Source organism: Oreochromis niloticus, unplaced genomic scaffold (genome assembly GCF_001858045.2).
Source record: "Oreochromis niloticus isolate F11D_XX unplaced genomic scaffold, O_niloticus_UMD_NMBU tig00008564_pilon, whole genome shotgun sequence".
Taxonomy (NCBI): Eukaryota; Metazoa; Chordata; class Actinopteri; order Cichliformes; family Cichlidae; genus Oreochromis; species Oreochromis niloticus.
In genome coordinates, this window is record NW_020329281.1 from 1 (window position 1) to 14,852 (window position 14,852).

At 39.3% G+C, this 14,852-nt stretch overlaps 1 long non-coding RNA gene across 1 annotated transcript; it reads left to right on the forward strand.

Annotated features, from left to right (window-relative positions):
* Nucleotides 1-4,968: 4,968 nt before the first annotated feature.
* LOC109198111 (uncharacterized) lies at nt 4,969-10,988 on the forward strand. The gene is made up of 3 exons (XR_002059086.2): nt 4,969-5,043; nt 6,381-6,485; nt 10,420-10,988. It is a non-coding gene; the product is annotated as an uncharacterized LOC109198111 (long non-coding RNA).
* The last annotated feature ends 3,864 nt before the right edge of the window (nt 10,989-14,852 follow it).

Below are 14,852 nucleotides of genomic sequence, written 5' to 3' on the forward strand. Positions count from 1 at the left end.
GGAATCAATCCTAGAATAAAAACAGAATCAACACAGAAATGGATGACTTTCTGAGCTTTCAAACAATCTTTCATACACTCATCTTCATTTTTTTTTACTCTGATGTGTGACTTTGGAAAAATGACACAATTAACTGTTTGGCTTGTTGGTCTAGTTTCAATGGGAGAAAATGTCCTGTCTCCTTGAAGGGAGTCGACCTTGGAAGAACTCGCCTTACGGGTGGAGAGTGAGCAACAAAACCGGTGATACTTCTGAGGCTGTTTCAGCTCTGTCTCAGAGCAGAAACAGGTTTTTGCTGTCCCAAGAAGCCAGGCAACATCACTGCCACTCTGCACGATCCCGCACTGCTTCAGAGAAACCTAAAGGACGGCCGGTGGTTCACAGAGGACAGTTAAATATTCTTGTCCATCAGTTTCATTTGAAATTACCATGAGCAACAGAGATTAATAGTTGGAAGAGATGACGGGACTGACCTACAAACAGGTGTCTGTGAAGGTTCTCAGTCATCCAGGTCATCGTAGTCAAAGGAGCTTGCAAAGAAAAGCGTCTGGACTTCTTTAAGTTGCTTGAAGACATTTCACCTCTCATCCGAGAAGCTTCTTCAGTTCTAAGGTCAAATGGTGGAGAGTCCCGGATTTAAACCTAGTGGGAGTATCCCCCCACAGAGGGATAAAAGGACCCCCTGATGATCCTTTAATCGCCTGAGCCAAGGTGTGAAACTGTAGCCGGTGTATCAGAAAAACTCAGGAGAGTTTTCTCCAAGCATGACATCCCGGTGCATTTCAGACCCAGCAACACGCTCAGACAAAAACTGGTTCACCCGAAAGACAAAACTCCAAAACACAGACTTAACAATGTGGTGTTTGCTGTACAGTGCAGTGAAGAGTACCCAGACCTCTACACTGGAGAGACTTCACAAGCGTATGGCACAACATAGAAGAGCCACCTCCACAGGAGAAGACTCAGCAGTCCATCTGCATCTTAAGGATAAAGGACACTCTTTTGAGGATGCCAATGTTCACATTTTGGACAGAGAGGACAGATGGTTTGAAAGTGAAAGAAGCCATCTATGTCCACTGTGAGCGACCATCTTTGAACAGAGGCGGTGGTTTACGACACCAACTGTCTGCCATCTATAATCCAGTTTTGAGTTCCCTCCCCAGACGCCTTAACGCCCACTCACATCCTGGGCCATCCGACCTCAGGAATTCGCATGATAAGGTGGGGCCAGGTTTCACAATGAGCTCAACCAAAACCCTGGCTGATTGGGACCCACACCCAGTTTCACACCTTGGCTCAGGCGATTAGAGGAACTGAAGAAGCTTCTCGGATGAGAGGTGAAACGTCTTCAAGCAACTTAAAGAAGTCCAGACGCTTTTCTTTGCAAGCTCCTTTGACTACAAAGAGGTGAGTGTTTTTCAGCTTACTAAAACATAAGAAATTGAATTCGTGTTCAATCTTGTCTCCATTGTACTGATGAGATGTTTTCTATTTCTTTCATCTTTTGGTAAAAACTTGGTTTCAAAACAGAAGGAGAAAGTTTAGGAGTTCCCATTTCATGTAAGTATCTCCTATTAATAAACTTTGATTCAGACATCTGGGTAATTCATTCATTAATTTAATTTGAAATGTATTGAGTATAATTTGAAACAAGAACTTTGTATTGTACTTTTACTGACTGTGCTGTCTGTGATTCAGTTTCAGGGAGAGAGACAGCCCCCACTCAAGCAGCAGTACACCCAGCACCTGGAGACCAATTTAATCAGAAGTGGTGCAAATTATCAGGCTGTGGGCAATTTTGCGGCTGGACCTCAATGGACCTTCCCCACCTCACCCCAGTTGTTTGGCTGGTCGATGCTACCAGGCAACAGCAATTATGAATTCAACCCTGTTGCCGGTATGAACAACAAAAACTTGGGTTTTCACAACACAACTTTTGAAGAAGCAAGTGGAGAGCCTTGCCAGCAGCTAATGATCCTTTAATTACAAATATTGTGATTTATATCAGACTTTTTGTATTAAGTTTGAATCTTCTTGTCTTCATGTAGCTCAACATAACAGAGTCTCTTCCTCTCTTCCAGTAAATAAAAGGAATGGGGTGAATTTTCGGCCCCCTTATTTTTAACCGTTGGATTTAAGAAATATTTGGATTCAGCAGACTCTGGCTATTGTAAATACATTTTAGTCGATCCAAAACACATACTGGGAAATCAGAGAGAACACATTCAGAAGTTTTGTATAAAACATCAAGAGATGAATTCATGAAAATGTGTTTTGTTTCAGTTTGTTGTACTTTCAGTATTTGTAAAAAATAATGTACATGAAGAATATTATCTGCCTTGTGTTTGAGAAACTGTAAATAAAATATTCATTTCACCAATTGAAAACTAACTTTCTACATGTCTCCAAACCTTCTGTCAGAGACTGAACATCCAAAGGTTTTAGAGACCTTAGACCTCTTATCTTTCCTGAGACCCCATGTCAAGCCTGTGTTGTCACAGTCTACGTCTCACTATGTCTCTTGATTGATTTTTACGAATATGTTTACAAATAGAAAAACTCAATGTATCGACAACCGCTGCACACGTAAGATAAATCCACAGATACATAATCATCAATCATCTTGCGGCCTGTCTGTTAGAGAGAGTATGAGTGTGTGTCTTTGTCACAATTGTATTTGATGATGAGGGTGGGAAGCTGCAATAATGGCCCCCAGGAGCCCCAGATGGGGCTCCCCCAGACGAAGGCTGAGAATCCCGGAGAACCTCAGGCCAGGGGCAGCTGACTCCACTAGTGGCCGACCACCCCTTTGTACGAGCCTGCCCCAGGCGCCCAAGAACACCTGCCTCCATGACCATGTCCCACAGGACCCAGGCCATGCACGATCACACACAGGCTAGTCATTCTCACACACGCCCACCCACTAATGACACACAAACCGACACACACCAGGACGCAGCCTGAGCGCCCCACGAAGGTGTAGAAAGATACCGCACCACCAACTCAGTGTTAAAGGTGTTGTGTTGGGAAAAGAGTGTTCAGATTTTCAGCTCCTTCCTCTTAGAATCAACTGAACTCAACAAAAACTGAAGGAACTGATCTCACTTAATGGATTTAAGGTGATTTTAAACTTGACTGACTTGGATGCAGCTACTTCAGCTTGCAAATGTTTGTCCTGAATATTATTACATTTGTTTCTGGCATGAAACACTTTTCATCACGTTCATGAAGGTTTTCATTCTTTTTAGATTCTAAAGTTTAATAAGTTTTGGTTGTTTTAGCTTCGAATGTTTATCGCCTGTGTTTAATGTACTTAATTTATATATTTGTTTGTATATATGTGTTACCAGTTTATGCAGCTTCATCGGTTGTTTTGCTTGAGGTTTTCAATCTGATGCGTTTTAATTTTCACACTTAAAATAAAATAAATGGATGAATTCAAAAATTTAAATAAATAAAATTCTTCGAGCTGACACTTCCTGTACTGTGGCATAAAGAGGAAGTGTGATGGCTCACCTGGTAGTGGTGTGCCATTGCTGCAAAACATGAAATATAAATGAGTTTGTCTGAACAGCACTTTGTGCAGGGGTCTGGGTCTGTCTGAGAGGTTTCCCTCTTCACTGAGTTTGTTTTGCTGCTCTTTCTGGAAGTAAAAACTTTTCTTTGTCGTCTATTCTTCTTTATAAACTGGTGGTGTTGCCACAGTAGAGTGTCTCACGGTTTGTGGGCTCATCTAAAGGTAAGCACTGAGCAAACTTTAATGTGAGTTCAGTTAATCTTGAGTTTAGCTCCTGAATGAGGTCTTCTGCTGCTCTCCTCGGTGTCTGTTCACAGTTCATTGTGAACACGTTGAGAGAAGAGTGAGCGAGTGTTTGGAGAAAAACACCAACTAATCATTAGCTCAACATGCTGGGAGAAGTTCAGCATTTGCTCGCAGAAAGTTGGTGCAGAAAAGTCTTTTCAGCAGCCCTGCAGCTGTTTTTCTGCACGCACCAAACCTCTACAGCCTCATTTCTATTTGAAGTGATAACAGGTAATGGATCAGAGAGATCTGCTGCAGTATCAGGATCACAATAAACTTTATTGTCCTGCTGCTGTGGATGAACACAAACGTGGAATTCAATTGTTAATTAATGAATTGATTATATTCATATCTCTGATTCCCAACGAGGATAAGGACATGACAGGATGTGGAGAATATAGACCAATGTGAAATTGACAACTGAAAACTATTGTGCTGATGAAAAGAAGCATTACAGTTGGTTAGTTTGGGGTGTGAAACTGGAGCTTTGTGGTTTCAGTTAGTATCAAAACAAATGAAAGAAAAATCATTTTCTTCTTTGTTGGAGAATTCTTATTTTAAAAAGTGAAAGTTATACAATCTGTAAAGGAGAAATAATTGGATGAGATTTTTGGAAAATTCTTATCAAAACTCTTAGTTGCCTCCACATTGCAGCTGCAGGCTTATTGTTAAGGAGTTTAATGTGGTTTTAACCAAGAAATATGTAAGATCTAATGTCTTCATAGAGACAGAATGCCATAGAATTACAGGCAGTTTGAATGCCTGTAATTATCAGGCTGTACTCAAGCCCATTAATTAAATCTAAAAACTGTGCTGTGACTCCAAACCCAAGTGCCCTCCTGGGAAATTATGGCTAATGTCACACTTGGATCTGCTGATAGAGAAGTGAGTCAGTGTAACCTTTATTAAATCAGGCAAAACAACACAAACTTACTTACTGTGGCGGACTGCAGAAAGCAAAACCTCTCAAAGAAATGGGGGTAAGGGTAAGCTGAAGCCATCTGATGTTTATGTTCATGAATATAACACACTGAAACATTTTGACTTTGTTTTTATTGTTTATTAAAATACTTTTAAATCTCTCGTTTTAGTTTAAGAACCATCTAGTCCAGCAGGTGGCGGTAATGCACCTTAAAGCTCTAACCGCCAAAGAAAAACCCAAAACAAGAAGAAGCCGCAGAGTTCCCGCTTCATTGCGTTTGCGTTTTAGTTTATTTTTCTTCCTAATCTGAAGCACTAAGGTAACTTTGATCTGAGTTTGGTCAATCTTGAATTTAGCTCCTGAGTGAAGTTTTCTGTTGCTCTCCTCGGTCTCTGTTGTCAGATATTTGCTAACCTGTTGAAAGAAAAAGCCTCTACATCAAGTCAAGCTGCTATAAACTAATTTACAAGAAGATATCAACAAATGCTAATGAAACACTGAGAAGAAAAATGAAGAAAGCTTTTATATTAACTAAGTGTAATCAGAGTTTCTATTATTTTATTAGTCTGTTACTAAGCGCTAGTTAGCATCTCTGTGTCACTGTGTGGCACCTGCACAGTTTATGAATGCAGCGTGCTATCCAAGCTAGCTAGCTAGCACCATCCTTCATCCATATAAGGTCACTTCCGGCTACAAAAAATCCCAACATGTTGGCGGTAAAAGTGCTATAATGAAATCCATTTATGAGAAATGCAAAAATAAATGTATTCCAGGCTAAAACTGGCCTCACTCTGAGACGCCTGTTATTAGAATCATTTCAAAGATGATTTGATATATTCTGATCAGTATTCAGTAAATGAGCCTGATTAACTGGTAGCAAAATAATAATGATAGGCCAGAGATACCAGAGATGCATTTTTAAAACAAATACAGCCTCAAATCCTAAGAGGGGATCTGTGTTCTTATCACATTTAAATATACTGCAGATTTTTTAAAGCTCCAAACAAAACTGAAATGGAGGAACAAAGATAAATAGAATAGAATAGAATAGTCTTTTATTGTCTTTGCACATATTCAACTAAATTGTGGGTGCTCCACACCAACTGTGCATGGAAAACAATATAAATAGTAAGACAGTAAGAATAAATAACATATAAGAGGAGTATATACAAAGAGGAGGAAGGCACACATTAGAGGACAGGTGGACAGAATGCTTGAAAGTAGTACAATGGACTTGATACAAGTATAGAATCGGAGTGTGACTGAGTGATGAGGGTTACTCGGATCATGGCTCAGATTTCTAAACCCACTCAGATAGGATAATCTTCCACGGCACACCTGATCATTTCTCACGGCACACGTATATGCCGCGGCACAGTGGTTGGGAAACAGTGTACTCGTTTATGCAGCTCCATTGATTGTTTTGTTTTTTTTGTTCTTGGCCAGGGCCATTTTTAAAGAGGAATTGCTCTCCTGGTACTGGTGTGCCATACTGCTAAATTTGATATCGGTGTTCAAACCTTTTGTGTCTGTTTTAAACAAGTTGCCCACCCAAGGAAGCTAAAATTTGTTGTTTGTGCTCTCAGATGAACATATGAGACACTTTGACTCTTCAGTGCAGTGTGGAGCCTAACAAAGTTCTGTTTTGTGTCCCAGCTGATCAGCAGGAGGAGAAGAGTCTGACGGAGCAGCAGGGGAACATTTAAGCTACTTGGACTCAGCTCAGCCACTGCAGAGAAAACAATGAGTTCGACACAGAAGGTGACAGATACTATTGTTAAGAAGTACTCCATTAACCCTTTAAGGCCTATTGGAGCAGGAACGCTCCGTTTTGCGTAACAATTTTAAAATCCCGGTAGAACTGCACTTAAGCTAGCGCAATTATTTTATTTAGGAGGAGTTGTACTACATCTTATGCCATCAGCTTGCCCTAGGTCACGGTTTTCTTCCACATTTGCAAAAACTGCAGCAAAAAAACATAACATACCAGAAACACGCTTTGCCGATCCGATCAGCTGTTCATAACACTTCCTACATTAGAATAGATGTCAGCGAAAACTATCACATGTCCAACTTTACCTGCCAAAACCTGCCTTCAGGGATACCTATACTGGTGTTTTTAAAAGTCATGTTTGACTTTGTTTTCTGTATTGTTTCTGGGATGCTTAGAACTCAAATTGCACTGCTGGAAATAGTTTATTTTGATGCACATGTTGTTTGTTTTGCAAGTTTGCATTATAATATTTATTTTTATTTTTCCTGCAGTATATAAAATCTCAAAAATACTCAAAACAAATTTCCTGTGGTTGGAAACAATGTGCAACTTTTTTGCATTTACAGTTTTGAGGGATAAACCTCTGAAATTTCTCTAAGTAGAAATATGTGTAGAAACAGAACAAAAACAATTTTACATTTGTTTTATTTTATTGCAGTTTTTTTGTACTTTATGTAGTTACTATGGACTTAGTGCATAGATATTATTAAAATTTGGGATATAATGGTAATATTGATGTATAGTAGAGCTGGGCGATAGAACGATAACGATATGTATTGCGAAATAACTTTTTCTCGATAGAAAAATGAAACTATTGCGATAGACCTCATCTCTCTCTCTCTTCCTCTCTTATAAAAAAATGAATAGCCAATACAAATTAAGCAGCACAGAGCCGAACCAATCACAGCCGCAGCGTCACGTCACGTAACTTGTTACGTACAGCTCAAGTGCCAAGCTGCACATGTGTATTTGTTTGGGAAGCAGCCAGCTGAAGTGCGGCCGGGTAATGGAGGAAATGAGTGTGCCAACTAGAGAAAAATCAACCGAGAGGTTACCGAAGAGAACACAGATGACGGTTCCAATGCCGGAGAGATTGTCGAAAGGAAAGGCCGGAGAAGTTCCGTAGTGTGGAGGTATTTCGGCTATTTGAAGTCTGACAAAAACAGAGTAACGCGCACTGTAAATTGTGCCGAAAGCATGTTTTCACAAAGTCTGGAAATACAACAAACCTTTTTTATCACCTGAAGCAGTGCCACCCACTAGAGCACGCTCAATCTCTGACTGAAAGCGCTAATTCGTCGTCGAAAACAACCAGGGGAATCCCTGCGAAGCAGCAACAGTCAATTGAGTCGGCTTTCTCCAGCGTCTTACCATATGACAAAAAAGCTAAGAGACATAACAACATAACGAATGCCATAGCTTTCTGTCTTGCTAAAGACATGCTACCAATAAACACGGTCGACAATGAAGGATTCAAGCACCTAATTAAGGTAATGGATCCTCGTTACCAACTCCTTGGACATAAACATTTCTCTCAGACAGCGCTTCCAAAGCAATATGAAATAAGTTAGTCAATTTTGTCTCTTCTTCTGTAAAATAAACTAAGATTTATTTTTAGAATTAATATTTTGTTTCTAAGTGGAACTGACAATTTAGTAGTCTGTTTTGTTTGTTTGTTTTGAAACTTAAATGCTTTAGCGGCTACCTTTTGTGTAGTTTGTACTATTTGCCTTTATTTTGCCTAAACTGAAGCCTCATTTTAAGTACATCTGCCCTGTTGAACTTATTATGGGAAATAAATATTTAAATCAAAACAAGCTGCTGATTATTTCACATTTTACTTGTGAGCAATTTAAATCTTACAAATATAGTTATTTGGCTTATATCGTGATATATATTGTTATCACCTGAAATGAAAAAAGCATATCGTGATATGAAAAAATCTTATATCGCCCAGCTCTAATGTATAGCAACTTGAAATGCTCCCAAAAATGGCATTAACGGCATGTAAAAATATAAAGATAAGCTCTGACAAACTGGGTTCTATGGTAGGTGTTAAAGGGTTAAAAGCTGAAGTACTGATATATATTTTATGCAAAACTAACTGAACCTTGTGCTATATTAATGTAATGTAATAATCATGTAATAATACAATGCCTACATTGTAGAGGGTGACTTTGGCTCTAAAGAGGAAAATGGGCAGGCAAGAGGTTAAAGTGGGATTCAGCAGGTGGGGAACCCTAAAATGAGCTGTAGTGGCTCAGTGTGGGGAAAAGAGTCACAGCTCACAATCATTTCTATTGAGTCGATTTTCTTATTGTACAGGCTGTGATCAGCTGACCTGCTGCTCTTTGGGATGTACACAACTGAATTCAGCCAGATGTGTGCAGATGTTTCATGAGTTGTCCTGGCTGATTTCCATCCTCTACACCAGGGGTGTCAAACTCAATTGCACAGGGGGCCAAAACTCAAGGCACACTTTAGGTTGCGGGCCAAACAAGTTAAACATTTATTGAACACACTAAAACCATGTTTTTTAAACATAAATATGAATAAAAAACAGACAGGAATATTATTCCAGAATAAATGAACTTTAAAAAAAAAAATCAACTTTAACTTTAAATGTTTTGATCTTAAAAATATATCCTGTCAAAATTATGCAAGTTAGAAATATGAACATGCTGCCAAAAACCCCAGAAAAAATAAATGAAAACATACACAAGGTTGGAGCTGCATGTAGACGGAGCTGGGGCATTGCTGCAGGAATGGAACTAATAAACTGTGCGGGCCATTCAGTGTCATACTTTGCCTTGAGTGTACCATTAAACTGCAGCTCCATCTGAATCTGCACAGGTGCAGTTTCCACGTAAATGGGTTGCGAAGCAGCTCGAAACTCTCTTTTTGTGCTTCACAGTCACCAAAGTGCCGTGCGAACTCAGTGCGCTCAGTTTATCAGCAAAGTGCGCCGACTTGGTTCAACATTACTTAACAGGGAAAGTGAGGCAAGTTGCACTGGTGCATTTGTGACAGCTTCACTTGAAATGTCTTCACCGCATCATACATGTCCATGAACTGACAGATTTCCTTGCTGAGCTCAAAAACTCTTATTGAGAACTTTTCCCAAACTCAGCCGATGGACCTCTGTATGATAAGGAATGTCAGCAAACTCTGAATCTATTTCCCACATAGAAGGATGAAATTGATGGTGATTTAAACCTTTAGCTCAGATAAAATTTACGGTTTGCGTTACGGTGATCGTTACATGCTCCGTTTTTAGGACTTTACCACATAGCCTGGTGTATAATGCAGGATTGGATTTCATGAGTTACTGTTTAGGCTCAAATCAATTTGATCTTTGATGCCCGCGGTGATGAAATAACTCCCCTCAAATGCCTTAAACCAGAACAAGGCTGTTTTGAAAATGTAAGGAGAAGAAAATACAGATATATATTGTTTTAATGTAACGAGTAAAAGTAAAAAAAACCCTCAGGTTACAGTCAGACTCTGACATCATCCTTCACTGAACCAAGCTAGTAACTGTTACATTTGATTTATTATTATTGAATATATTTGTCAATTATAGAAATATATAATAGGAAACAGTAACAGGAAATATAAAAAAGTACAGACCTGGTTAACATTTATTACTATTCTGAGTGTGTTAGCACTAATATTTGTGTAAAAGCAGGAGGGATGGGCATGATTTTAGAGTGTTTAAACAATGATTAATTATCTTTAACACCAGGTTGGATGTAATGTGTTACTACTACCAGTAGGTGTGGATAAGAGACCTTTAAGGTGTTTGGTGCCACACTCCACCTTCAGGTTTAAAACTAATGTTAATGGAGGGAGTTTAAAGCTTCAGTTTGTTCAATGAATGCATTTCACTCACTGCCTCTGTTTGTATCTCTGTCACTGCAGGACCAACATGGACCGAGAAGTCAGCGCTCTCAGGACGCCGACAAACCTCACAGAAGAAAGAGAGAGAAAAAATACACCTGTGACGAGTGTGGGAAGGATTTTACGAGGAAGTCTGAACTAAAACAACATCAGCTCATCCACACTGGAGAGAGACTGTTCAGCTGTGACTTGTGTGGAAAGTCGTTTTCCTGGAAGAATGTCCTAAAAAGACACCAAATCGTCCACAGTGGAGTTAAAGCTTACAGCTGTGATCAGTGTGGCAGAGCTTTTACTCACAGTAGCAACTTACAGAGACATCTAGTTACCCACTCTGGAATGAAGGCATACAGCTGTGACATCTGTGGAAAAACTTTCAGCCAGCTATGGTACCGAAATATACACCTACGCATTCACTCCGGAGAAGATGTGTACTGGTGTGATCAGTGTGGCAAATACTTTACAACAGACGCACATTTACAAAGCCACATGTTTACCCACACTGAGGAGAGACCTTATCAATGTGACCTGTGTGAGAAGACTTTTAAAACTCCGAGTCACCTGAGACGACACCAACAGATCCACACCAGAAAGAGACTCTACAAGTGCAGTTACTGTGAGGTATGTATTTTTATTTTTATCTTGTAAGTTCAGTCTGACTGTTTGGAACAAGTCTGCTCATTAAATTGTGTTAGCATGTTAGCACTTCTACTGCTCCGAAGAGTAGCTCTGAGCAATTATTCAGAGTTTCATTTCAGTTATGATTTTTGCTTACATGATCATGAAAAACTAAAAATGCTGAAAATTGATATGTTGCTGTTATTTAATCTTCAGGCAGCTTCGTGGTATATCATGGTGTTGTTATTTCTGCATAAATGGCCTTTGGTTTACAGCAGCTCATTCCTCTGTCAGGTGTAAATGGAATAAAATAAAACATAAATTAAGTACAAAACCAAACCATTCAGTAATCTTCTCTTATGGTTAACAAAGTTGTATCGTTACATAATGGTATTGTAGTATTATAGCTGTAGTATCATTGCTTCCATATAGCTTTAGTACTTTTAAACATTAGTGTTAAAATACCCGTTTAATGTTATAATTGCAGTGTCATTGGGGGTAATAGTGTTTTTCTTCTATCCCAGTCAGCTGAGTGTTATAACTGCACAATTACAGTGTTATTAATGCAGTAATAAATTAGTATTATTGCAGTGTTACAGTAGTTTACCATGGGTACCCTAAAAACAGTAGTGTGGTAGTACTTAAGTGTAAGTCAGATGTTACTGTAATATTAAATATGTATTACTGTAGTATTACGGTGGTAGTATTGTAGTTATTGTAGCCCAGTAAACTGAGTGTGTTAATTGAAACAGTAAAATATAATTGGACGTCTGCAGAGATGCTCTTTATTTCAGGCGATGTTCAGGATAAAAGTGTTGAAGGACTGACTTACACTGTCTTTGTGTCTTTGTTTAGAAGCAGAGCGACACAGATGGATCCACTTCTCAACCCTATCATCGCTGTGGTGGTGGGAAAGACTTTCGTTGTGACATCTGTGGAAAAACTTTGAGTCAGCAAGACGGCCTAAAAATAAATCAACGTAAACACACTGGAGACAAACTGAAATACTGCAAAGAATGTGGGCGAAGCTTCCCCACACCAGGTGACTTAAAACGACATGAACTCTTTCACAGTGGGGTCAAAAAGCACCTCTGTGATCAGTGTGGGTCATCCTTCACCACTGCAGGTGACCTTAAAAGACACAAACGAGTCCACACAGGAGAGAAACCATACAAGTGCAGACACTGTGACAAAAGCTTCTCACAGTCAGGTAGTCGTAACAAGCATGAACGTACACACATGGAAGGAAACTACAGCTGTGAGCAGTGTGACAAGAGCTTCAGTAATCTCAGTTCATACTCCGCACACAAACGATCCCACGTTACTAATAAACTGTTTCACTGTTACCAATGTGCCAAAACATTCACTTCATTATCTGCTCTGTGCAAACATCAGCGTGATCACGCAGGGCTGAAATCGTTCCCATCACAGGACGACAGCGAATCTGAAGAGAGAGAAACATCCTCTTCTCGTTTCAGAGTCCAACTTAAAACCCTGGAGATCAGGCTCCACAGAGTTCAGATCGGGTCTCCTTAAAGTTCAAATGAGGCTATGAATCAAACTGTTCATGTAGTTCAATTTTAATCTTTATAAATTGTTCTTCTGTAGTGTTTGTGTTCAGTGGTTACCTTCTTTTTTTTCTTTTTTTTTCAGTGGCTGGATGAAAAATCAGTTTCCTGTTGTTTAAGTTTTTATTGAATGTATTTTGTTAAAGTTCTTTTTGTTCTCAGAATCGGCTCTTTGAGCACAAGAATGACAACATCACGGAGCGCAAGTTTGATAACATCATGGAGAAGCTCACGGCTCTCCAACGGGAGATTGAGAGACCAGTGTCGGACTGTTAGAGCAGCTTTGAAATTCACATGAGTTGTTCGCACTAAAGTAAAAACCACCATCACTTCATGCGGCTACCACTTCGGCGCCAGCTGTGGTCTCAAGGCTGGAGCTGAACAAAAACACCCTGATAACAGAGCCATGTCACTGCAACCAGAGCTGGAAAAGAAAGGTGGGCTTTGGTCCACTGTCTTCCATACAAAGGATGTTTGAAACACTGTCATTGACTGCAGCCATGCAGATAAGTAAGTGGTTGCAGTCAATAACAGTGTAGTGTACATCTGTATTGTTTTAAAATAAGTTTGACACACCACAGCTAAAGTGTAGCTTTCAATTACTGTCACCTGCTACAGTGTAACTAAGAATACAAAGTGATACATTAAAATTTCTGGGGTCAACATGAAGAGCTTAATTCCTTTCTTGCTCAGTGTGGTACTTAATGGATTGAAAAGAAAAAGATGGCACCCTTGTAGTTCACACAAGGGTTGTAGTGATGATTCAGGGTTTTAATTTGTAAGGTTTTAATTTTGAGCCATCATAAATGTTAAAACAGGAAATATACTATTTAACCTATGTGAAGCCAAAGCTAATATAGCTGTTTATATATAGCTACTTATAATTTTAAGAGGTACAAACACCAATGAGTAGACCTCCCAGAATGGGAACAGCGCTCTTTGTGTGGTTTGAGTAAACAGTCAAGTTGTTCACAACTATGACTGAGAAGAATCTGCCTGTGTACAGCAGCGGGCTGCCTTCCTAGAATTTGGATATCCCCTGTGCGCTTGTCTCTGCATTGTGTGCATTACCTCTCTTGGAAAATTAAAACTACAGCAGCTTTTTACGCTTTTTTTCATTCACTATCAACTTACACCAAAGGTCTACTCTGAAGAAGATTCTTCAAAACATTCAACAGAGGCACCAATCTTTCTAGGAGTTGAAATCCCAGCAAATTCACCCCTAAGTCAGACTGTACAATACAGAAAATAAAAGAGCTACACCTAAGACTCTACAGGCTTCAGTTAGCGTGTTAAATGTTAAAGTTCAGTCAGAAAAAGACTGAACAAAAACAGCCTTAGTTGAGCCATTAACTAAAGTGACAAACATTGCTCTAAATAATACTCCCCTAATCCAAGTAGTCACCCAAACCTGGATGTGGATTTGGAGGCCTGAGGACCATCTCACACATTTATTTAGAATAAAACAGTTTTTTTTGTTTGTGTCGTGGAGGATGTCAACATAATGTGTACAAGTACCCAGTAAACATCAGTGCAGACAGCTGTCCATAAAAATCGCAGCGTTACAAATTCTATATTTGACCTGGATTTTCACTTTGTGTATATTAAGACATCCAAATGAAAACATGTTAAAGAAGCAAACACACATGTATGTGAGCTCTGATAATGAGCAACTGTCATTCAAGATATTTAAGCTGCCTGCTGATTGAAGAGAAAAACTAGAATATAAAAAACTGAATTTCAGCACAAACACATTAGAATCTTGTGGACGTATGCCTTTTACATGTTGGTAAAATGTTTAGGATGAGCTGGAGATATAACACTCATGCACCCTGAAAATTATGAAGGTCTAAATATGTGTCAAAGGGACCCACTGAACATCAGTGGATTTCTATGGGGCAAACGTACTTAAAGCAGCCACTGTGACCATTGCTGCAGAGCAGAATGAATGATACTGATGGGGACTGTGAGGGTTTGTAGTTAAATTCCTGCTCTTACAGGATCAGTGAGTGTCTGTTTAAAGATTATTAACATACTTTTACATCACTATGGAACACCAGCATTTCTGCACAGGAGAGAACCACCTGCTTTAAACTACCATGATGCTCTGTGTTATGTTGTCATGGCAATATGAAGTCAAATACATACAAATGTAGAAAAATGCACATTTGAAGGAGGACAAGAAGACAGGCAACTGGAAGAGCTTTTGAAGCAGGAAAACTTTTTTGGATTTCTCTTAATTTACCTGGAAATTTTGCTAATACAAGTCAA